Here is a 24059-nt window from a genome sequence, read left to right as displayed (position 1 = left end):
GTGGATGGAGCTTGAATGTATTTTCTCAGTGAAACAAGTCAATCAGAGAAAGACAAATACCATATAATTTCACTCATATGTGGAATTTAAGAAACCAATAGATAAACATACAGGAGTGGGAGAGAAGAGAGAGGAACAAACCGCTAGAGACTCTTGATGGACAACAAACTGAGGGTTGATGGGGAAGGGGGGGCGGAGGGGGAGAGGGGAAAATGGGTAATGAGCATCGAGAAGGGCACTTGTTGGGATGAGCACCGGGTGTTGTATGTAAGTGATGAATCACCGAATCCTACTCCTGAAACCAATATTGCACTGTATGTTCACTAAAATTTAAATTTAAAAAAAGGGAAAAAGAACCTAAGTTGAAATCCATCTCTCCGTCATTTTCATCTTTAGGTTTTTTTCCCCCGTCACCTGGAACCCCACAGAACCGGTCCACTCCCTCTTTCACAGGACAGCCCTTCCTGTTTTAGGGCAGCCAACATGTTCCTAGTACCGGCCTCTACTGCCGACCTCCCCTCTCAGTCCAACATCCCCGTTCTGTCACCACCCCTCTTGTGAAATAGCTTCCAGTCTCCTCACCAGCTAGGGGATTGTCCTCTGAGACAGCTGGGGAGTCTCTGCCTCTTGCTGTGTATGCTTCCGAGAAATGACGCCAACACTGGCTGTGCTAGAGCACGCCGGACGTCCACCTTCCATACTTTGGGTCTAGCACCTGTATGCAACCTCAGTGGACTTCACTACAGACCTTTATTTGTTTCTTCTGTCTCTTATTTATTATGGTTTCATTCATTTCTGGGGCAAAATTTCTGGGATAAAAGGTCTCATCAGATCATTCCCTGTTTGAATATCACTGTAGATTTCTTTTTTGTGCCTTTATCCTAAGGGGCAAACGTCTGGTAATTATTTCTAACATATAAATCCAGCCTGCTACGTGAGAGACAGAGACTTCTTAGGGCTTTTCACATGTGAACGCACTTCCTCCCCACTGCCTGTTGTGGGAGGTGCTCTAGGAGTTTCTGCATTTGGGGGTTAAGGAAAGCAAGGCTCAGAGCAAAGTGGTTGCCCAGGCCCACTCAGCTGGTGAGCAGGAGAGCGGGGATTCACACCCACGCCAGCTGTTCGTGACTGATGCTGTGGGTCCGCTGTGAGCTGCTACCTGTCCAGATGCCATCAGTCCCCAGCCAAGCTTCCTGACACCATGGTCCCCCAGCACAAGCCCCTTCTCACCACCAGGCCACACTCATGGTCACGTATGCACATTCCCATGCACACTCCCTACTCTGCATGCACGATGCACTCTTGAACCGCATACTCCAGTCACACAGCACTGCTTGGACATCGCACTCCCTCGTGTACATGCCTCTGGGCTATGGTCTACACGATTCTTTGCGTAAGGAATGGAGTAGGCCCCCCTTGAACCCTTGCATAAGTATAACAATTGTAACCACTAACAGTTACACATAACTACATACCTTGAACTACTCTAAGTACCCTAGGGTACTTATCAACTCATCCAACCTCATGACAGAAAACCCTATGAGGTAGACTTTATTATTGCTTCCAATAATACTGATGAAGGAATTAAGGCACAGAAAGATTACGGGTGTGCAGCTAGTAAGTGGTACAGACGCGATTCTTATCCATGCAGCCTGGTATTCTGAATCACCTACCTTTATTCTTCTCTCCAGTTTAGGATGTCATCCCTCTCATCCAGAGAGATACTTTTTTGGTAACATTTTCAACTTTTGATTGTAATTGTTAATACGTTTCCCACAGTAGTTTATGCCATCTTCAAGGGCAAGGCCTGCAGCACCCAATACAGTGGCCAGTATTTCAGTATCTCTTTGCTGAGTGAGTGTATGAAGGCCATAGGGAATGACGGAGCACAGAGGGTGGCATTGGTCAATGAAGGTAACGAATGAAGAAGAGAGATGGTTCTTCTTTAATCCTTTTCCAGAAAATCAACATATGAGAACTGCCAAGAATCCAGGAAGAAAACAGATGCAAAAGAGAGACCAAAACCAAACCACAGATAAAAGACAAAAATCGCTTCGCTGATAAAGAAACTAGAAAGGCTTTTAAAGACTTCTTTATTGGAACTTTGGTATAATATTTCTCATTGTAATACAGAGCTCTGCAACAGTCCCATTTTTACATCCGTCTGCTTGCTTCATTTCCTTTGCTAATGTTTCCATGACCCCACGTTTGTGCAACTCCTTTCCTAGCGCCCATGTGTACATCTGGGGCTCTCAGCCAGTCGCAGAAATGCCCTGTTTGAATATTTACACTGAAGTCAGCAGTACCTTTTTTTTTTTCTTTTAAATGGGGGAAGTGCATGAGAACTTTGGTTACAATTTCCTGAACCAGGAAAGCCAGCCACCAGGGGATGGAAATTCAGTAGTAAATGACTTCTTAAGTATTCTACTTTGTCAAGTGACTTCATAAGAAAGCTACTATAGGTATAGAAGTTCTCAAAATTTAGAGGGTAAAAATCATCTCTGGAATTTGTTTACAATACAGATTCCCAGGTCACAAGCCTCCAGAGAGTCTGATTCAGTATATCTCAAGTAGGGGCTCAGGAATGAGAATTTTTAGTCTAACACCCTAGGTGATTCTGCCTTAGGTGGTTCCGAGGCCACACACTGAGAAAGGCCCTTGTGATGCAAAGAGCCTGAACTGTGGCTTTTTAAAAAGCCAAACCTCACACAAGTATCTTTTAAACTTGTACAGCTCTCTTAAACTCCTTGAGCCTCAAATTGTTTATCTGTTAAAAGGAGACAATAATACATATCTCTGTAATGTTAGATCATCAGGCCATGTTTCCATGGGATGGAAATTTTAGTGACAGTCTGTGTGAAGATGTCACCGGGTTTGGCAGCTATACTTTGGAGGGAGGGTGGTGCTGAATCCCCTTGAATACCACTTTCATGAAGCAAAAGCAAAGATCCTCAAACCACTGTAAAAATGCCTGACCATCTCTGGTTAAAAAAAAAAAAAGCATGAAGAATGAAGTGATTACAAAGAATAATTAAAAACAATCTTTTCCTGTTTATTTATTTTTGAGAGAGGGAGAGCATGAGCAAGGGAGGGGCAGAGAGAGAGAGGGAGACACAGAATCCAAGCAGGCTCCAGGCTCTGAGCTGTCAGCACAGAGCCCGACTCTGGGCTCGAACCCACAAGCTGTGAGATCATGACCTGAGCTGAAGTCAGATGCTTCACCCACTGAGCCACTCAGGCACCCCACAAAGAATAATTTTATGTGAGTTCATTTGCAAACCTGTTTAAATTGCTAAATTTCAGGAAAAATATAAATTTGCCACAATCGACTGAAGAAAAAGGAGGAATCTAAAATAAACCAATAGCCCTAAAGAAAGGCTTAAAGGAATTAGTATTAAATTAATCCACCTTCAAGAAAGGTGGATTGCAATCAAAATGATCTCTATACTATTAGGTAAAAACAGGTCCAGATGCCAAAACACCAAATAAAATATTCACGTGTAAATTCAAGCTGAGGGTTTTTTAAAAGATATGAGCAAGTGATGTTCACTTAGGAGGCAGGTACTCACCATCAGAAAAATCTACTATATAGTACATTACATTGATATAAGAGAAAACACACACAACCATCTCAGTAGATGTAGACTAAACATTTAAGGTGTTCAGCACACATTCAAGATGAAAAAAGAGTCTCAATACTTTGATTAGGAAGGCACTTCCTTAATCTGATGAAAGTGTCTTTTAAACCTTATTAAGCATTACGCTTGATGATGGAACAATAGAATGATTTTTGCTTCCGGTCAATGATGTAGTAAGAGTCCTACACAATGTGATTAAAAGAGAAAATGAAAAAAAAAAAAAACAGAAATAGAAATTATAAAAGGAGATGACTGTCCTTATTTGTAGACAATGCAATCGTCTTATTTAAAAAATCTGAAGAGATCCATAGGCACTGTATTAGATCTAATTAAATAATTAAGCAAACTTGGCCGAGACAAGATACATACACAAACACCAAGACATTTCTATACAAATGCAACAATCAGAAAAGTGTAATAGGAAGATACAGATCCCATTTAAATAGTGACTAAAACTTTAACTTAACATAGAAATAAGTGTAATGAAAAGATATCGATTCCCTTTATTAGGAAAAGTATAAAGAATTCTAAAAAAGAGAGAAAGGAAATCTAAATAAATCTAAATCTAAATAATCTAAATCTAAATCTAAAATAAAAATATAAATAAATGTAGGTATATATCATATCCATAGTTGGATAGACACGATAAAGATACCAGTTCTCACAAATTCAAAACCAAATCTTGACAGTACTTTTCCCAGAACTCAAAGGGCCAAGAATAGCTAGGAAAAATTTGAAAGAACTAAACAAACTGCTGAGCCTTACCCTACCAGATATCAAGCCTTTGGTAATTAAAAACATGTGGAATTAGCCCAAGTCCCCATAAACAATCAGACCAAAAACGAATACAGAGCTTAGCAACAGAACCATTTACATATGGAAACTCAGATCAATAGAGTAAAAAGAATTATCCCAATAAACAGAATGGATGTAATTGTATATACTAACAGAAAAAAAATTAAATTAGTTCCCTATATCGCACCATGCACACAAAAAATTATTATAAGTGGATTGAAGCCATAAATATTTAAAGTTAAGCTCTACAACTTTTGGAGACACCAAAGAATTATTAAATTAGAAAAAATAGAGATTGACATAGTTATCAACATTTAACCCCAAATAAAATTTCTATTAAACAAAATACACTGTAAAGTAAGAAGATTAACAAGATATTTGAAGCCAATGTATGCAATGATATAACTGGCAAAGAATTAGTACCAGGATATTCAAAGTATTAATACAAACCAACATGAAAAAACAACCTAATTTTTAAAATAGACAAAAGATACGAGCAGAAGAAACACAAATGACCAATAAACCTAGAAAAAGATGTTTGATTTCATTAATAATCAGAGAAATGCAAAATAAAGCTACATGGAGATAATATTTTACACCCAGATTGTCTAACATTCAGAAGCTTGGCATTTCTAAATATCTGCTTCTGGCTGTGATGGAGTAACTGGAAACAGATTTAGCTTTCTCATAGTAAACAACTAGAAAAATGAACAAAATAGTTTTTTAAATGTTTATATTTGGCAGTTATAAAACAACTGTTCCAATAGAGAGGACTGGAAGTTGCAAAGAGTCCCAGAGAGGAGAGAGCTAAGCAGGGGTGAACCTCCTGAGATGCAGAGAAAACCACATAGGATTACCTTTCATTATATTCTCAGTAGAAAGCCACTGGTGTATAGGATGAATTTCCATGGGTAAAGGCAAAGGACAACCGGCAATGTGTAAGCTGAGAAATTCTTAGAGCTCATATACAACTATCGTTGAGTACCAAATAGCCAGAATGGACAGACATCATGGAACACCCGGGTCATTTACTTGATACCCAAGAAGAGGCAAGTCTGGTTGGAGAGCAAAATTATGCCTAAGGAAAAGAATACCTTAGACGTAGCCTAACAAAGTTAAAAACAAAATACACCTGAAAAATAACATTTCTCTAAAGTAACATTAGCTTGCAGAGTAAATCCCAACATTCTAGACACAGACCTTACACCTTTCAGGAAAATTAACTTAAAATGTATCAAGACCTAAAGGTAAAATGCAAAACTATAAAACTCTGGGGAGAAATCCTAGATTTCCTTGGATATATGGATGGCTGTGACTTTTTAAATGATCATACCAAAGGCATGATCCATGAAACCCACTTTTAATATACACACAACGATGGATGGAAAGTAAAAGGATAGAAAAGGATACACCATGCAAACACTAAGCATAAGAAAGTTGGAGTGACTACATTATTTACAGAAGACTTCAGAATAAAAACTTCAGTAGCAATAAAAAAGGATATTTCATGGTGATAAAGGGGTTAATCATAAGAAAACAGAACTCCTAAATGTTCATGCATCTTCTAAGAAAACTTATATGCAAAAACTGATAGAATTTCAAAACTTCTCTCTCAGTAATTAATTAAACAGTAGACCAGAAATGAGTAAGGATATGCAAGATTTGAAAAACACTTGAAATCAATTTGGCCTAATTTACGTTTATGAAACACTCCAACCAACAACATCACAGTATACATTCCAACAGTATGGAACATATGCCAGATTACAGAACTAGCCTTTAAAAGTAAATCAATAGGGGCACCTGGGTGGCTCTGTCAGTTAAGCGGTGGACTCTTGGTTTCGGCTCAGGTCATCTCGTAATTCGTGGGTTTGAGCTCTCCGTGGGGCTGTGCGATGCTGGCGTGGAGCTTGCTTGGGATTCTCTCTCTCCCCCACCCCTGCCTCTCCTCTGCTAGTGCTCTCTGTCTCTCTGTCTCAAAATAAATAAATAAACTTTTGTTTAAAAAAGGAAATCAATAAAGGATTAAAATCAGAGTATTTTCTCTGGCTTCAAGGAATTGATTTAGACATCAATAGCTTAAGATGATCAATGACATAATCCCCAACTACTTGGAAATCAAAGGCTGTGCTTCTAAAATAAACCGTGGGTCAAAAAAGAAATCAAAAGTGAAAGAGAGATGAACCCTGGGGACACAAGAAGAAATGCATTGTGTTTTCTACCCTTTTTGGGTCTCGAGATCTAGCGGGGCAAGTAAATGAAGCAGTGCAATAAATATGGAAACTACTGTCACATAGTAAAAGTGTCATGCTGACATAGATAAAGGAGGGGTGCACGCTGCACAGGAAATGTCATTTGTGCGGGTCATTGTAAAATCACTGGCATTTACCAATGAAAGAGAAGAAAATGTTTAAGGGGGGGTGGGCAACAAAATGGCGTTTCATTTACTGAAGCTAAAGAGAGGATGTGAGGAAGGATGGTGGTAGAATGTGAGGTGGAATTGTTGAGAATAGACTAAATAATGAGTTGGAGAGCTTAGAATTTATCCTTAGGCCCCTGGAAAAATGTGTTTAAAGGAAAACGAAGGGGGACATGCTCAGACTTGTGTATTGGAGACCTAACTGTGGCCATCTTCAATATGGCAGATGAAGTGGGGTTGGGTTGGGGATGACAGCATGGAGGTTGAGTGACCAATTAAGAGTCAACTGAAATAATCCAGGGGTGGGGTCATGAGGGTCTGAATTAAGGGTCTAAGAATTTAAGTGGTGAAGAACATTCTCCTTAAAAGTCCTAAGATGTGAGTCTGAATCCATGTTCTTCCAAGAACTCAACATTTACTCTTGAGCAAATTGCTTCACTGCTCTGGCCTTAAGAACATCATCTGTAAAATGGGAGCCACCCATGGTAAGAACTGTCAGAGACAGCCAAGCTTGCGTCCTCTTAGAACTTTTGTGACCAGCTCTGAATACCTGTTCCCACTACCTGGAGAGCTGGAGAGCTCTTCACCGACTCCCTCTTGTCTTTCAGATATGGAAAAGTTTCACCTTCTGTGGGTGAAGGTTGACCGCCTAATCAAAACAGCTCCCACTGATCACTGTTTAATGCATTACTTTCTTTATTGTCTCAGAAACATTTATCAATATCCAAAATTCTCTTTTCTATTTGCTGCCTCTCATCTGTCTGCACCCCACTAGAATGGAGGCTCTGTGAAAAAAGAGAAATTACCTGTCTTATGTCCCACTGTACCTCCAGCATCTAGAACCATACACGTAAAGGACCCTCATTAAGGGGCGCCTGGATGGCGCAGTCGGTTAAGCGTCCGACTTCAGCCAGGTCACGATCTCGCGGTCCGGGAGTTCGAGCCCCGCGTCGGGCTCTGGGCTGATGGCTCAGAGCCTGGAGCCTGTTTCCGATTCTGTGTCTCCCTCTCTCTCTGCCCCTCCCCCGTTCATGCTCTGTCTCTCTCTGTCCCAAAAATAAATAAACGTTGAAAAAAAAATTAAAAAAAAAAAGGACCCTCATTAAATATCCATCCAGTGCTGAATCTTATAAACCCATTTCTTTTTATGAGTGTCATGAGAATTGCCTAAGATCACACAACTAATAAATAGTAGAGAGAAATGAAAATCCTTTTCTTCTGATTTCCTGGTTCACTGATCTTTCGATGCATGACATCTGGTCTCTTACCTCATAGGATCATTTAGGAGATCAAATGAGAGGATAAGATGAAGAGCCGAAAGTTTTCTGAGAAGACAAGGCTCATGATTTAGAAGTTGCCCGGAAAGGAAACAATGACTCAGTGCCTCTAGAGGCTGAGAGCACTTCACAAAATGCACTATCTGGGCAGTGTGGAACCTGGGAAGCTTGGAAAGGGGTCGTTCTTTGTTTCTGCTGAGATGCGAAAGCCAGCATTTGGTGCCGTTGAGAATGAGATTCAATAGGGACATATGATATGGGAGGGAGGTGGATGAGGCAAAGGAAATAGATAAAGGTCTGCCTCATTAAAATGTTACAGAAGTCCTGAGGTGGCAGGATTCCCAATTGCTCACATCTAATGCAGTCCTTCCTCTTGTGGCTTTCTGAGTGAAAGGTTAATTCCTCCTGGGTTTCTTCCACTTTCAAGGGCTGAGGAGGGAAAATCTGTTTGTGACTGAGAAATAAAGAAGACCTGCACCAGGCAGTGGATGGCTACAGGTCTAAATTTGATGGAATGAATTGACCTCTGCATCTATGGCTCACTCGCCTGGCAACTGTTGAATAAATTAATTAATATTGCCAGATACCGTGCTAGGCATGGTGATAAAGGGGTGAACGGGAAGCTGCGGGCTTTACCTAAGGGAGCTTGAAGGTAGGTGCAGACAGATAGCGAACAAACGATGGTGGAATGAAGTCCCATCTTGTTGAGGTGACCTTCGGGAAGTTGCCCCTGCTCAGTGATGCTCAGGGCTACCCAGGAAAAGACAGCTGAGAACTTTGTCACCTTCATATTAAGTAGAAATGCGGCCATAAAGCAATTTGATTTTAATGCAAAATTTGAATTTTGGAAACGGTCTTCAATCTGAAAAACACTTAGTTTTTACATATATGCTTTTCAGAGATTTGCTCATTGTGTCATATGTTTATTTTTAAGCATTTTGAAGAGTATCTTTCAGCTTTATTGAGGTATAATTGATAAATACGATGGTAAGATATTTAAAATGTACATTGTGATGATTTGTTACATGTCTACACGATAAAAGGATTCTTCCCATTTAGTTAATAAATGTATTCACCACCTCACACGTTTATCAACCGTTACTCCCTGTTCCCTCCACCCCCGCGGCCCCTGGCAACTACTCTTCTACTCTCTGTTTTTATGAGTTTGACTTTTTTTTTTAAGGTTCCATATGAGTATTTGCCTTCCTCTGCCTGCCTTATTTTCCTTAGTATACTGCTCTCAAGGTCCATCCGTGTTATTGCAAATGGCAGGATTCCTTCTTTTTTAAGGCTGAATCATATTCCATAAGATATCCATATGTATATACTTATACATACATACTTGGCAGGAGTCTTCACGTCCTACAGGCGTCACATGTCACAACTGGGAAAACTGCTCTGGCTGCGTTCCAGGTGACAGGAAAGCCTGTCAGCCTGACCATGGGATACCGTGTGGCCATGTGTCCGGGACTGCCCATCGGTCTTTGGATGCAGGCTGCCCTGGGGAAGACTGGCTCTTGGGCGAGCTGGTGCCGTGCAGCCGAGGTGAGCCCAGCAGGGGCCGACAGCTGAGTGCCACCTGCTGACAGCGGCTGGGCAGCGAAGCCTTTCTTGAAGGGGGGTCTGGGCGCCCCGCCTCCACGCTCATCACACGGGCTACGGTATGGTGACCAGGACATGCGCAACACAAGACTTCATGTTGAAACACGGCTCCTTTACTTTCAAAAGTAGCTCAGGAAACTGACTCCAACTTTCGAAGGCTCAATTCTACCATCCATAACGTGAGGAGAACAATAGTACTTTGATTATGAAACTGCTGTTACGCGGCAGTGAGGTCATATGTGCTCAGAACTTAGCACGGAGCTCGAAAGTGCCACCCGTCGCTGTTCTCATTATTTGTAAGCTGAGTCTGCGCAGTTAAGATGATGCACGTGCAGGTGTAATCATGCTTCATTATGCTCGATTGTTTCTTTTTTTTTTTTCTTCTAATTTTTTCCTGAGTAATATTTCCAAGGCTCCAAGTGGCTTTCTTTGGGTGAACAGCTGGCAAGGAGGAGAAAGGTGAGATTGGTAAGAGGATTAGGGAAGGAGAGCTCTTTGTTGTGTTTGCTAACTGCTCAGTAGCCCCGGCAACAGTGGCTCTGTGGCCACTGCAGTTCAACTCGATTTATGCTACACAGGTTGCAGACATGCATTAGGATGCATTCTCCAGGCTGTAGGCGATCCTACCTCTCTTCTGAGACACCTAAGTATTCTGATCAAAGGTTTCCACTTGCCGGAGCAGTGGAGCATGATCTGACCAAATCTAATTTTTGTGTGGATATGGGTGTGTTTTCATTTCCCCTTTCATAAAAAAAAACGGGGGGGGGGTGGCGGGGGGAGAAGGAAGGGGGAGCAGCATATGTTATTCCTTTGCTGCCATCTGAAACAGCCAAGTTGAGAGCCAATTTATTCAGCCTAATTCATTCCAGATTTCTCAAGGAATAAACAGTGTTCTTGAGAGTTCTCAGATGTATGGCCAGTAGAGATCCAGTTGTCCAGGAGCGCTAATGTCAAACATGCAGGTACGTTTCAGTTAGGGCACAAGGCTCTAGGGATGGAGGGTAGACTCAGACACTCTCTGGGTTACCCCTGAGACCCCCGAGCTGAGTAATGGGACAACTGCTTCGCATACCCTAAGCACAGACCTAAGAGAGCTCATTAGGGTCCTTGTAAGCAATATTATGTTTCATTGCTCAGAACTTCATTCAAATCTGCAGAGAGAAGGGATTGCTCAAGGAGAGAAAAACACAAGGAATTGTATTCGTATTCTTTCTCCATGAGTCTTACGTATGCTTTAAGAACCGCCCCTCCTCCCCCGCTCTCAAAAGCCCTACCTTTTCTACAGAAATCTTCCTAGATGATGCCAGCCTATACTGAGAAAGGATTCCTGTTGGAGCCATTCCAAATCCCATTTCTCAGAGGACAAAATAGAGACTCTGCTACTCTCTGAACACCCCTCTTACTGAGAACTGGCAACACCTAATGTGGACAGAAGAAAGCTTACATCCTTTGGAGGCAGGTGGGTATAGGTTCCAATTTTGCCTCACTTTTCCTTGTTCTGTGAATTTGGGCAAGTTAATTCTCCGAGCCTGTTTCTTCATTTGAAAAATGAAGATGATAATTTCTGGATTTTAGGTAACATGTATCAACAAAACAATAGGGCTACCATCATTTTCGCTTTTGTTGCTTAATCAGTATGTGCTTGGTCTTTTCCAATACATGGCACTCTCCTTGAGGACTACCGGGCTCATGGTGAGGGGACCAGTCTGTGTGCTGTTTGTATTCAGCTCCATTCTTCACTCTAACTTTGCTTTGCTCCGTATCTCTGGGGACGATTCTGCATTCCCCAGTCTCCTGGTTAGAAAGTTCCAGTGGGGTTGAGCCCTGGGAGGCACACGTCAGAGATAAGAGGCAGCCTGTCTGGTTCCATCTCCACCCAGGTGACCCTGACCATGGGGCTCTGGAGACCTCACTCGCTCCAGCCATAGGAATGACAGCAGTTGCCTACTGTTGCTAATCTCTTGGTTTCTCAGCTCTTCTTTCAACAGTGCAACCAGTTTCTTCTGTGCTTAATATTGAGAGCTTCCTGGTTGAACCCTAATTCATGTATTAAGTAGAAGAAGATATTCAGTCCCATAATTGCTGCAGATTGTTTTTTAAACAAGCATTAAAAGGGCACATGGGTGGCTCAGTCAGTTAAGCGTCTGACTCTTGATTTCAGCTCTGGTCATGATCTCACAGTTTGTGAGTTCTAGCCCCTCGTTGGGCTCTGTAATGACAGTGTGGAGCCCGCTTGGAATTCTCCCTCTCCTCCTTTCTCTCTGCCCCTCCCCTGCACCCTCCTCTCTCAAAATAAATAAACTTTTTTTTTAAAAAAAAAAGCATTAAAGAGTCCTGGTAAATATAGAATAATGGAAATCAATAAATCCTGAATATATGCAAAGTCCCAGCATGCTCATTTCATAGATACAGAAACTGAAGTCCCAAAAGGGAAATGACTTCACCCAGGTAACACAATCAGAAAAATATGCAACATGCATGCTGATGTGAAAGGCTTTGCTACTAAATCTGTAATTCAGATTTCTAGATTGTATGTTACTTGAGAACAGGGATTTCTTTTTGCATAGTTAACACTTGAACAACGTGGGGGCTAGGAGTACCAGTCTCCTGTGTATTTGAAAATCCAAAGATAACTTTTAACTCCCCCCATAAATACAAGTATTAATAACTTACTGTTGACTGGAAGTCTTACCAATAACAGTTGATTAACACCTATTTTGTATGTTATGTGTATTGTAAACTATATTCTTAGAGTAACTAGAGAAAAAATGTTATTAAGAAAGTCATAAGAGAAAATATATCAACAGTGCCGTGTTGTATTCACTGAAAAAAAAATCCACCTGTAAGTGGACCCATGCAATTTGAACCCATGTTGTTCAAGGATCAACTGTGTATCGATAGTTCCTAGCATATAGCCTGATATGGAGTGGATGCTGTAAGTGTTTGTAAAATGGAACTTATGCCCAGTCAAATGCAAACTCCTTGAGTAGGAGACACAGAGAAGCTATAAGTCAAATGCAAACTCCTTGGGGCACCTGGGTGGCTCAGTTGGTTAAGCATTGGACTTTGGCTCAGGTCACGATCTCATGCTCCATTTCTGGCTCTCTGCTGTCCGCAGGGAGCCTGCTTCAGATCCTCTGTCCTCCTCACCCTCTGCCCCGGTCCGACTCACGCTTTCTCTCTCTCAAAAATAAACATTAGAAAAAAACCATGCAAATTCCTTGAAGTAGGAGACAGAGAAGCTACAAGGACCCTAATATGTATCATAGTATCCAACTTACGTTTAAAATGTTGGCATTAATATTTGACCTGAGTTTTCTACACTAGAAGACAAATGTTACACGGTTTACAAAATAATTTCTCACATAAGCTCTAGAACCATTTTGTGGTGTAGTAAGCAAAATCAGTATTTATCACGCTTGTTTTATAGTTGAGGAGGTTAGAGTGGCTGGCCCACGCTAAGGTCATGGGCTGAATTTACATCTTCTGATTGCAAAATGAATATTGTTTCCATTACACTACCCTGTGCTCCCTATCTAACATCTGAAATAGATACATCTGGAAGCTATAGTATATTTAGCCATTAAGGCAGCATTAACAAGTTAGAAATAGCCTTCTCAAACTGGGGTTACTTACATCCCCAGGGGGGTAACAAGGGTGGCCTGAGGCTACTTGAAGCTGGAGCGCCCTGAGCATGAAATTTACCTGAAGATTTGAATGACAATGTAAGTACTTTAAATGAAAGATGATTTCACATTAAATTAACATGAATATATTGTGAGGAAGAAGACAAAGTTCTTGTGATTTTTTTAAAAGTTTATTTGTTGAGAGAGAGAGGGGGAGAGAGAAAGAGAGAGAGAGAGAGAAATCGAGAGAGAGAGTGCAAGCAGGGGAGGGGCAGAGAGAGGGAAAGAGAAAGACTCCCAAACAGGCTTCCCACTGACAGCTCAGAGCCGGATGTGGGGCTTGATTTCATGAACCCTTAAGATCATGACCTGAACCAAAATCAAGAGTCAGATGCTTAACTGACTGAGCCACCCAGGTGCCCCAAGGTCTTGTGATTTTTATTATGAAATACAATCCCTCAAAGCATTTTTCAGTTTGTCATTGCTGTTTTAGGGGATCGCCTATATTTCCGCAAGGTGTCTTCATTTTTTATTCCAGGGGTACTGCAGTGAGAGTTTAAGAAATACTCCATCTTTTTTCTTTTCAGAGTGTCCTTTTAAAAAAATCAAAGTACTACATGCACATAATTAACAAATCAAATACTATAGAGGGATAATAATAAAACCCAAAAGTTCTTTTGTCCAGCCCTATCACCCATCCTCACTTCCAGTACTACTCCCAGAAACAGTGATCTATTATGTGCTTCTGTTTTTCAATCTTTATATAATGCTTGTTTTATCATTTCTCAATGAACCAACTTTCAGTATTATCATTAACTTCTTCCAATAAAAATGAGTATTTGCTTCGCTTAAACACCTCTAAAAATATCACCTCCTTTTTGTGAGCTTGCCTTTTCATCGAAATGGAGGTTTGGGATGAACAATGTCTTATTATTGTTGTGATCAAATTTATTAGTCTATTTTTTGTTCCCTACTCAAGAAGACCCTCTTTACTTCAAAGTCATGAAGATATTCTTTCACGTTATCTTCTAAGAGTTGTATTGTCCTGTCTTTTTTATTTATACCCACGATGGATCTGGAAGTGATTTTTGAATATGATGTAAGGTGGGGACAAGTGTACATTTTCTGAATGGAAGGATATATTCATGGCATAATAACCAACAAAGGGCTCACTTTCATAGTATACAAAGAATATCTGCAATTAGTATGAAAGATACTAACAATCCAATAGAAATATGAACGTATTGAAAAAAGACTTTGCAGATCAGAATATTCTAATGACCGATTAATAATCCATGAAAAGGTACTTAACCTCATCTGTATTCACAGAAATACAAATTCCAACCATAACAGGAAACTATTTTATATTCTTGAATGAAAAAAATAGAACATAAAAATAGAACATAAAACAAAAAAATAGAAAATCTGACCATAACAAATATTGGCAAGATTGTAGAACATCAGAGACCCTCCTGAACTTCTGGTGGGGATATAAATTATTTTTTTTAATTTTTAAAAAATATAATTTATTGTCAAATTGGCTTCCATACAACACCCAGTGCTCATCCCAGCAAGTGCCCTCCTTAATGTCCATCACCCACTATCCCTTCTCCCCCACCCCCCATCAACGCTCAGTTTGTTCTCTGTATTTAAGAGTCTCTTACGGTTTGCCTCCCTCCCTCTCTGTTTGTAACTTTTTTTCCCCTTCCGCTCCCCCGTGGTCTTCTGTTAAGTTTCTCAACATCCACACAAGAGTGAAAACATATGGTATCTGTCTTTCTCTGACTGACTTATTTCACTTAGCATAATACCCTCCAGTTCCATCCACGTTACTGCAAATGGCCAGTTTCATTCTTCCTCATTGCCAAGTAGTATTCCATTGTATGTATAAACCACGTCTTCTTTATCCATCCATCTGTTGATGGACATTTAGGCTCGTTCCATAATTTGGCTAGTGTTGAAATTGTTGCTATAAACATTGGGGTACATGTGACCCTGTGCATCAGCACTCCTGTATCCCTTGGGTAAATTCCTAGCAGTGCTACTGCTGGGTCATAGGGTAGGTCTATGTTTAATTTTTTGAGGAACCTCCACGCTGTTTTCCAGAGCGGCTGTACCAGTTTGCATTCGGTGAGGATATAAATTATTAAAACCACTCTGAAACGTATTTGATACTGTCTACTAAAGTACCCTCTAATCCAGCAATTCTTCCCTTGAGTAATTACACAACAGAAATGTATGCAAATAAGCACCAAGAGATGTGTCCGAGAATTTTATAGCAGTACTATTCATAACAGTCCCAGACTGAGAACAACCCAAAAGTCCACAAACAGGAGGATGCTTGGCATTGACAGCAGACGGGAGTTAATACAGGATAGAATATTTTTAAAGCAAAGAAACTGATGATTCTCACAAACATAATTTTGAGCACCAAAAGCCAAACGCACGCACACACACGCGCACACACGCACACACGCACACACATACACACACACACAAAGGCACTGTATAATTATATTGCTATGAAAATAAAGAAACAGGCAACACAGTAGAGTGATGGAAGGAAGTATGGAAGGAAGAAGTGGTGATTGCTAACAGGTAGCCAGAAACTCCCTAGAATGTGTGTGTTCCTTTCCTAGGACTGGCATAAGACCACACCATAGACTGGGTGGTTTAAACAACAGAAATTTATTTTCCTATAGCTCTGGAGTCGAGAATTCAGAGATCAAGACGTCAGCAAGATTGGTCTCTCCTGAGGCCTTTCTCCTTGGCTTGTGGATGGCGGTCTTCTCCCAGGATCTTCACGGGGTCTTTCCTCTGTGTGTGTTTTTGTCCTAATTTCTTCTTCTTACAAGGACACCATATTGGATTAGGCCCCACTCATGTCACCTCATATGAACATTACCTCTTTCAAGACCCTGTCTCCAAATGCAGTCACATTCTGAAGTCCTGGGGCTTAGGACTTTAACATATGAAATTGAGGGGGTCCCAGTTCAGCCCGTAACAGTGAGGAAAGGGTACAATCTTATCTTCCAGGGATGGCAATATCTCACTTCTTGACCTGGGTGGTGGTGCTAAGATGGGTTTAACTTAGTGGTAATTTATGGCAAGGAACATTTCTTTTTTTCCTTAAAAAAAAATTTTTTTTTTATATTTTATTAGAGAGAGAGAGCACATGGGAGAGGGAGAGAGAGAAATAGAGAGGGAAAGAGAGAATCTTAAGCAGGCTCCACGCCTGATGCAGGGCTTGAGCCCAGGACCATGGGGTCATGACCTGAGCCAAAACCAAGAGTCAGATGCTCAACCAACTGAGCCGCCCAGGCACCCCATTTCTTTTTTGGATTGTATTTGCACTTCATGACACAAGAGCTAAACATAGATAAAACTAAAAATGTGAATTAGTCAGCTTTGCTGAGGTAACAAACAACCCTAAAGTCTCAGTAGTGTATAACAGTGAGCATTTATTATTCACTCACATTACTTCTTGGTGGCTGTGGATCTCCTGGACCTAGGCTGAAGGAACAGCCTTTCTTTGGGACATGCCATTCTCGTGGCAAAGGGAAAAGCACAAGAGAGTTGATAGAAACCCACGATGTTCCTTCAAGCAAAAAAAAACCCCAAAAAACTGTATAACATGGTCTCATTTTGTGAAAATATTGGTGACCATTCACCAAGTACACATCAGTGGGGAGGGATGTTGACTTTTTCCCTGGATGGGAGGCATTACAGTCAACAAGATGTAAAATCCTCTTATAGGATAGGGGGCAAATAACGTGGAACAACAAAATAATCTGCCATAAAAGGTCAACAGAAAATTATAGACCAGGAGGAAAACATTTGAAATGCAAATGACAGCTAAATACATTTCTGAGCAGTTAAAATTTTTAAACACTTTAAAAAACAGAGGTGTGGGACAAAAAGCATTGGAGAATTTGTTTTATAACCTTGGAACAGAGAAAGTTTAAGTTTGACATCAAATTCTGAGGTCATAAATCCGACAACATAAAAAGTAAACACGCTGAATTAGAAAAACTACCATATGCACAAAGTTGAAAGACAACCTACAAATATTTGAAACTCAAATCACAGGGAAAAGGTCCTTTTTTGAAAATAGGATGTGCTTCCACAAATTAATAACAAAATGTTTAACAAGTTGGCATAGGGGCGCCTGGGTGGCTCAGTCGGTTAAGCGGCCGGCTTCGGCTCAGGTCATGATCTGGCGGTCTGTGAGTTCAAGCCCCGCGTCGGGCTCTGTGCTGACCGCTCAGAGCCTGGAGCCTGTTTCAGATTCTGTGTCTCCCTCTCTCTCTGACTCACCCCCGTTCATGCTCTGTCTCTCTCTGTCTCAAAAATAAATAAACATTAAAAAAAATTAAAAAAACAAGTTGGCATTATTTTACCAACCGGACACAAGAATTTACTCATGTGTTGTCTTCATTTCTGGGGCCCCAGGCAACTCAGATGAACAATTCTAAAAAAGAAAAAGAAAAAGGTTCAAACATGGGAAAAGATCTCCCGTCACATTTATAATAACGTAAATGCAAATGAATGAAATTCATAACGAGACACAATTTTTTCACCTATCACATTGGCAGAGTATGGAAGTAAGAAGTGTTTTTTGCTAACAGGTGGCAAGAAACTCCCTATAATGTGTGTGTTCGTTTCCTAGGACTACCATAAGACCGCAACAGACTGAGTGGTTTAAACCAGAGAAATTTATTTTCTCACAGCGCTGGAGTCTAGAATTCGGAGATCACAAACGTGGGTAATGGATATCGGGGGCCAGGAGGTCATCTTATATTGCTGAAAAAAGGGTAAGTTGCCTCACCCCACTCCAATTTGGCAATATCTCTAAAAGTTTACAATGTATCTATCCTTTGATCAAGGGATTCCATTCCTAACCGTGTACCCCATGGAGAGCACATGTACAAATATAAGCTGGCAGAAAAGTATGTGTCACAACATTGTTTCTAAACACAGTAAATGATGGAAAAGAAACAGAAATTTACTACTCTGAAGCACTGGTAAAAATATAGCCCATCCATGGAATAATATGCTGCCATTAAAATAAGACACTTTTACATTTACTGAAATGGAAAGATCTCCAGCATGTATTAAGTGGGAGAAACGGGAAGGAAGTGCAGAAAAATTTGCATACAAATCCACCTGTGTGGGAAAGAAAATGGACGGACTCTGAAATCTATTCACTGGCTGACTGTCTCTGGGGAGGAGAATTGAGTGGATAGGAGACAAGGGAGGGATTCTTGTTTTTTGCCTTTTTATACCTTTGTACTTTTGTATTATGTGCCTGTATTACCTAATTATAAGCAACCAATCTAACAAACATGAATGAACAGCCCAGAGAAACTTAGGAAGTGATGTGAGCAACGGAAAAGATCCCAGGATTTATCATCAAATGGGGTCTGAGTTGAAATCCTAGCTCTCACCCACTATGGGCCCTTTGTTCTCTGAGTTCTGTAAAATATAAATCTGTAAAATCAAGATCATAATGCCCAACAAGCAGCACTGTTGGAAGAATGAGACATAACATCAATGAAGTGCCTGGCTCAGTGAAGAGTAGCCGTCATTATTGAATTCACATTGGGGGAAATTAATAACCACAGAGAAGGCTAAATCTATTCCAAGTTACACAGGAAGTTTAACAGCAAATTCTTTCCCAAGGGGCTGCTTCAGGCTTTGGCCTATTCTCCAGAGCCTGCTGAATATGAGAGGAACTGTTTTCAGGGCGGGCCAGACCTGGGTCTGTTTGGCGGTGCTCCAAAGTTTCAGGTGCAATAGGTTAGCGGCAACCGGTCCTCTTGTTTTCCTCATTATCATTGTGAAGAAATTAGCCCGCAGTTGTTCAAGCGGCGGGGGGGAAGCATTCTGGGTGGTCTGGGGCCCCCTGAGAAGGCCTGCCACATGAAGGCCGGGATGCCCAATTACATTTGAATTTCAGGTAAATAACGAATAACCTCGCAATACAGACATACCCCAAATAGTACAGTACAGCTTGCCATGCGGCGTACCTGGACTACAAAACCGTTTGTTGATTATCTGAAATTCAGATGTCACTATGAGTCCTGCCCTTTTATTTGTTAAACCTGGCAGCCCTATCCGTGAGTGGAGATACCCACAGGCGAAGGCTTGTGTTTATTCGGGAAAATACTGCGAAGGTCCTCACAGCTAGTCTTTGAGAAGCACTTCTCCGTGGGCGCTCTGTAGCCCAAATGTGGAGGAGATCTGGGGGTAAAGGTGAAATGAAGGTCAGAGGAGGCCCAGCTGTGCCCAAGGAACCCACCAGATAAAGCTGCTGCCTTCGCTACGATTTGGCTTCCCCTTTGCTTCCTGGAGGCCGCAGGTGCCTGGAAGTGACACGAGGAGGCAGCACGGGAGGAGGGATGGGAAGACAGGTGTTTCTCCCCTCGCTGATGCAACTCTCTTCCCAGTGAGCATGCGCCAATCACGCTCGCCTTTAAAAGCGGGCCTTGGGCGCTTCGCTGGTCTAGAGGAGGGGTTTTCATGCCGGTCGTGTATTGGGCTTTTGTGGCTTTTTCCGTGGGGGCGGTTTTTCCGACTCTGGGTTTGCTGATTTGTGTTTTTTGAGGTAGGGGGTCGGGTGAGAGAGAGGGGCATCTAGGGGATAGGGGAGGGAGTGGTATCTGCTTTCTTTCCCCCCAAGAAGTTTCTTTTTCTGTCCCTTTTCCGGGCCTGGAAGGCCATTGTGCTGGCAGGACTGTTCTCTTTTCGCTGTGGCTTCTTTTACAAAGCATCATGCTGTCCTCTCCAGGAGAGCTGGCTTTTCACCTCCTCTCTCTACCCTAGTTCTGAACAAGGCTGTTCCCTGAGGGTTAGGGGGTGGTTTGCGTGACTGAGATTGCTCCCTGAGTTTCAGGCTTTGCCTGGTTCCCTGCCAGGGAGGGGGAAGCAGGCCCGCCGAAGTTTTCTTCCAGCTTCCTATAGAAGGGGCTCTGCGTCTTTCACTTTGGCCTCTAGCAGGAGAAGCTGTGCTCCAGCAGAGACGCTCCGTAATTTAGCGGTTATGGCCATTGCTGTTATTCCCGTAATGGTAGGGGAAGGTCCGTCTCCCTTTTCCGACAATTGAACATAGAAACTGGTCAGCTAGACCTTCCTACTGCTTAGAGAGGAAACGTTGTGATGGAGTGTGGCTGCTTATTTCACAGAAAGCTTGTTTCCCAGCTACATGTATCTTCCCGGAGCTCTGCTCTTCTGTCCTAAGGCTTCTGAAGGCAGACTCAAAGCGGTATGGGCAAGGAGCTAAGCAGGTCTTTCTGGGGTTTTCTGCTAAGTCTGAGGTTTCTCACCTAGGGTGCAAGCAAGAGCTCGTTGGCTTGTGCCTAATCACCTTGCTTTCGGGGCTCAAGCTGCTGAAATCTTGGTCAGATAAAATGCCAGAATGATTGCACCAAGCTACTAGAACCCACTCTCAGGCACTGGTAGTTCATGGCCAAGTAACAGCTGAATAGAGAGAAGCAGAATAAGCTACACTTGACGACTGTTTCTAGCAGGGGGAAGAGGGGTTGAGCGCCTTTGAGCAGGCAGCCTGCTACTGATCCCCTAACTTCAGCGTATTCCATGAAAAATGCATATGGAGTAGTGAAATCCAGGTATCCTGTGAAGTAGCAAAAAGGTTAAGTCTGACGTTTAGTGCGGGTAACCTAAGCTCTGGGCAGGCCTTGATGCTCACGTGGAAACCTGTCAACCGTGAGTCCAGAAACACGGACATCAGCTTTGGTAGGCCTGTCCGGCTGCTGGGTATGCCTCCTAGGCTGCTTCCACTCACACTTAACGGGTGTCAAGAGCAAACGCTTCAACTAACTTCTAAGGATACTCTCTACCAGGTCTGATCCTAGAAAACTCAAGTACCTCACCCTTGTATAACCAGGTTTCTAAAAACGGCTTCTCCTAGCAGCTCCTAGTTCAGCTAGAGTCCCTAAAGTGGCACCTCCTTAGCATTTTGCTGGGGTGCTGGGCTCCCTGGTCGCCATCTCGGGCAGGGTCTTCATAGTGTGTGGATCTTGAGCTGCAACCCCAGGCAATTGCACAAGTGTAGCTAAAATCTAACCCAGCAGTCCACGGTATGTAGTCCCGGGGGGGAACACTTCTCAGCTTGCTTGAGAAAGGACAGGTGAAGAATCTAAAGTCTCGGGACAAACGAGCACAACTTAAGGGGGTAAGATCTTTCCATAGTCCTGATACCTAGTGTCAGAAAGCTCTAAAAAGAACTTGACTTCTTTTGGCTGTGTCTCCCCACCTTGCACTGACTCCAATGTCCATAGCTTCTACTTGAAAGCTCTTCCAGCCATTTTAGCCAAGCAGAGTTAAGGTGACCAGCCGACAAAACCATTACAGACTGAATGGATTCTTGTGACATGAGGTGCTCTAAGACTTCAGTTTACAGACATCCGTAGAAATGACTGCTTATCACCCCGTGAAAGCTTTAAGATGAATAGATGGCATGGAGGTGGTGATGTAGCAAAATAAGGGACAGCTGGGTTGTAGTTATAGCAAGTAAATCTCTTTAGCTGGGGGAGGGGGAAGGAAAACGAGGTTTTTCGGTTAACCTGGACAAGTCCTCCATAACCTTCCAAGCTTTCCTGTACTGCTACTTAGTGACTGCAGGAAAATGCCCAGGGAAGCTTCTAACATCCCAGTGCTGGGTATAGCACTTGCCAGGAGCACCTCAAAGGATTCTAGGATCTTGACGTAAATAAATGAGCTCGTGATTGTGCTGCGGAACTGGAGAAAAGCTTTGGGTAGAGGAACCTAAGTAGTGAGCTGTGAGCGGGTCTTGCAGGCTGGGTAGAACTGACCCCGGGGCACAAACCAGGTAGGAAGTAAGAATATGGTCTCAGGAATAAGGCTGAAGTGTGGGACAAAGCAAAAGACTTGTATTACTTGGAAAAACTGGGGGGACTGGTGATCATGCTTGTAAGCTCAGTGCTCAAAGTTGTCTACATCTCCTGGTAACAAAATGCTCTCACCTGGGTTCACTCTCTGCATATGCCCTAAACTCGAAAATCTGTGCCTCAAGTCAGGCTATTGTCTCGGCCTGTAAAGCTTCTTGCCTCTGCTTGGCACCTCACTTTGGCATCTATTTCCAACGTGGTTACTTGAGCTTTGCTGTGGTCACTGAAGGCTTTTAGGGGTAGGAGTGTGGGTGTAGCAGTTGGAGCTCCTGGGAACTCCAAGTATACGTGACTCCAGGTGAGTCTAGATCAAACTCCAGATGGACTCCAGGCCCTATGAAAAAGCAGTTATTGAGGGGCTTCTATTGAATGTAGTTAAAGTAACCGTGTGTCCCATCCACCTATTATCTCAGACTATAGCCGTTAAGCAAGTTGAACTCTGCAATGGGGGGCTGCGTGGAAAAAACTCTTGCTGCCTTAATACATCCAGTGGATACTCCAAATTGGTGTTGCTCCATGACCTTGAATTTTCAACACCAAAAAGTGATGTAGCAGAACTAAATACTGGGTAGTCTCTAGAGCTCGTATTGTAATGCTGCTTTAGAAAGGCCTCGATTTGGCCCATCACACACATCTAGAAAACGGACTTCATTGCTTCACCAACCATAGAGAGCCTAGTTTCCCACAAGGTGTGAAATGCTTCCACATCCCAGAACCCTGGAATTCTACCTGAGCTGTTGTTGGGAGAGGAACTCCACAACCCCTAGCTGCTCATTAGCTGATGGCTGAGCAGCAGGCCCATGGAGGCCTTGGTGTCTCCCCAGCCGTATCAATAACCTGAAGACCTAACCCCAACATTCTCCCATGGTTTGGGCCCTCTATTTGTTGAAATAATACTTGAGAGATTCAGCTGTAGTGCCTTCTCAGCTGACGCCGGAAACGGTGTGGTCGTTCAAAGGTGTCTAAATCTGAGGCCTAGGCCTAATAAGTGGCTTCTCTCTACCCTTTTTTTTTTTCCCCTCCTGCCCTTGGAGCAGCAGCTGTCTGATCACGTGGTAATGCTTGAATCTCTGGGAACCATTTCTCTATGGAGGATTAGTGTACCTGTGCTGTATCCCAGGTATTGCTGATCCCCACGCACAGGGAACGTGCTCGGCGACTCACTGTCAAACGTAATCCTTTTTGTTCCTTGTGAAGCCAAAACTATGGCTAGCGCTGCTGGGCTGGGGTTTTTTTTTTTTCCCACCCTCCATTATAACTTGGTCTCTTGAGAGAAGCCTCTTGAGATTAGGAAGAAATATTTTCTTCCTTAACAAAAGGGAACCCAAGTAGTAACGTGACTTCACAAAAGCAGAAGCCAGTGTGGAAGGTGAGCAGATGCTTATTTCAATAAGTCTATCTGGTTCCAAGCATAAGAACGGGTGACCTTCCTGGGGGCTCTGTAACCTCCCCCACTATCGCCGTTGAGGTCTTAATTGACTTAGAACCGATTCTGACTCTTCCGAATGACTTGGGTTTTTCTCCTGAAGGAACAAGTCTTTAAAGTTCTGACTAGAGGGGACTTAGGGTTTTAGCACCATCACATAAGGAGCTTAGAAGTTGTTCATCCCATGCCTATGACTAAGAAAACCATGACGTGATAGTCAACTCTTCAATCCACCGGGAATTGGCATTACAGGGAAACTTGCTACAATTGGAAAGACCAATACAGAGAACTTAAAAGAGCAGCAACTCTGTAGAAGCCTTCATAGGACCTAGTACCAAATGTAAAC

General features: G+C 42.4%; 1 long non-coding RNA gene across 1 annotated transcript in view; it reads left to right on the top strand.

Annotated features, from left to right (window-relative positions):
* The window catches only part of LOC121027194 (uncharacterized), a 282693-nt gene extending 263254 nt beyond the window's left edge, over positions 1-19439 (top strand). Inside the window, exons 10-11 of the long non-coding RNA XR_005788599.1 lie at positions 11017-11190; positions 18088-19439. This is a non-coding gene — a long non-coding RNA (uncharacterized LOC121027194). The remainder of the gene's footprint in view (positions 1-11016; positions 11191-18087) is intronic.
* Positions 19440-24059: the final 4620 nt, after the last annotated feature.

Source organism: Herpailurus yagouaroundi, unplaced genomic scaffold (genome assembly GCF_014898765.1).
Source record: "Herpailurus yagouaroundi ecotype Mexico unplaced genomic scaffold, PumYag 77, whole genome shotgun sequence".
Classification (NCBI taxonomy): domain Eukaryota; kingdom Metazoa; phylum Chordata; class Mammalia; order Carnivora; family Felidae; genus Herpailurus; species Herpailurus yagouaroundi.
Note: the sequence above shows the minus strand (reverse complement) of the source record. Positions and strands in the feature narration are given on the sequence as shown.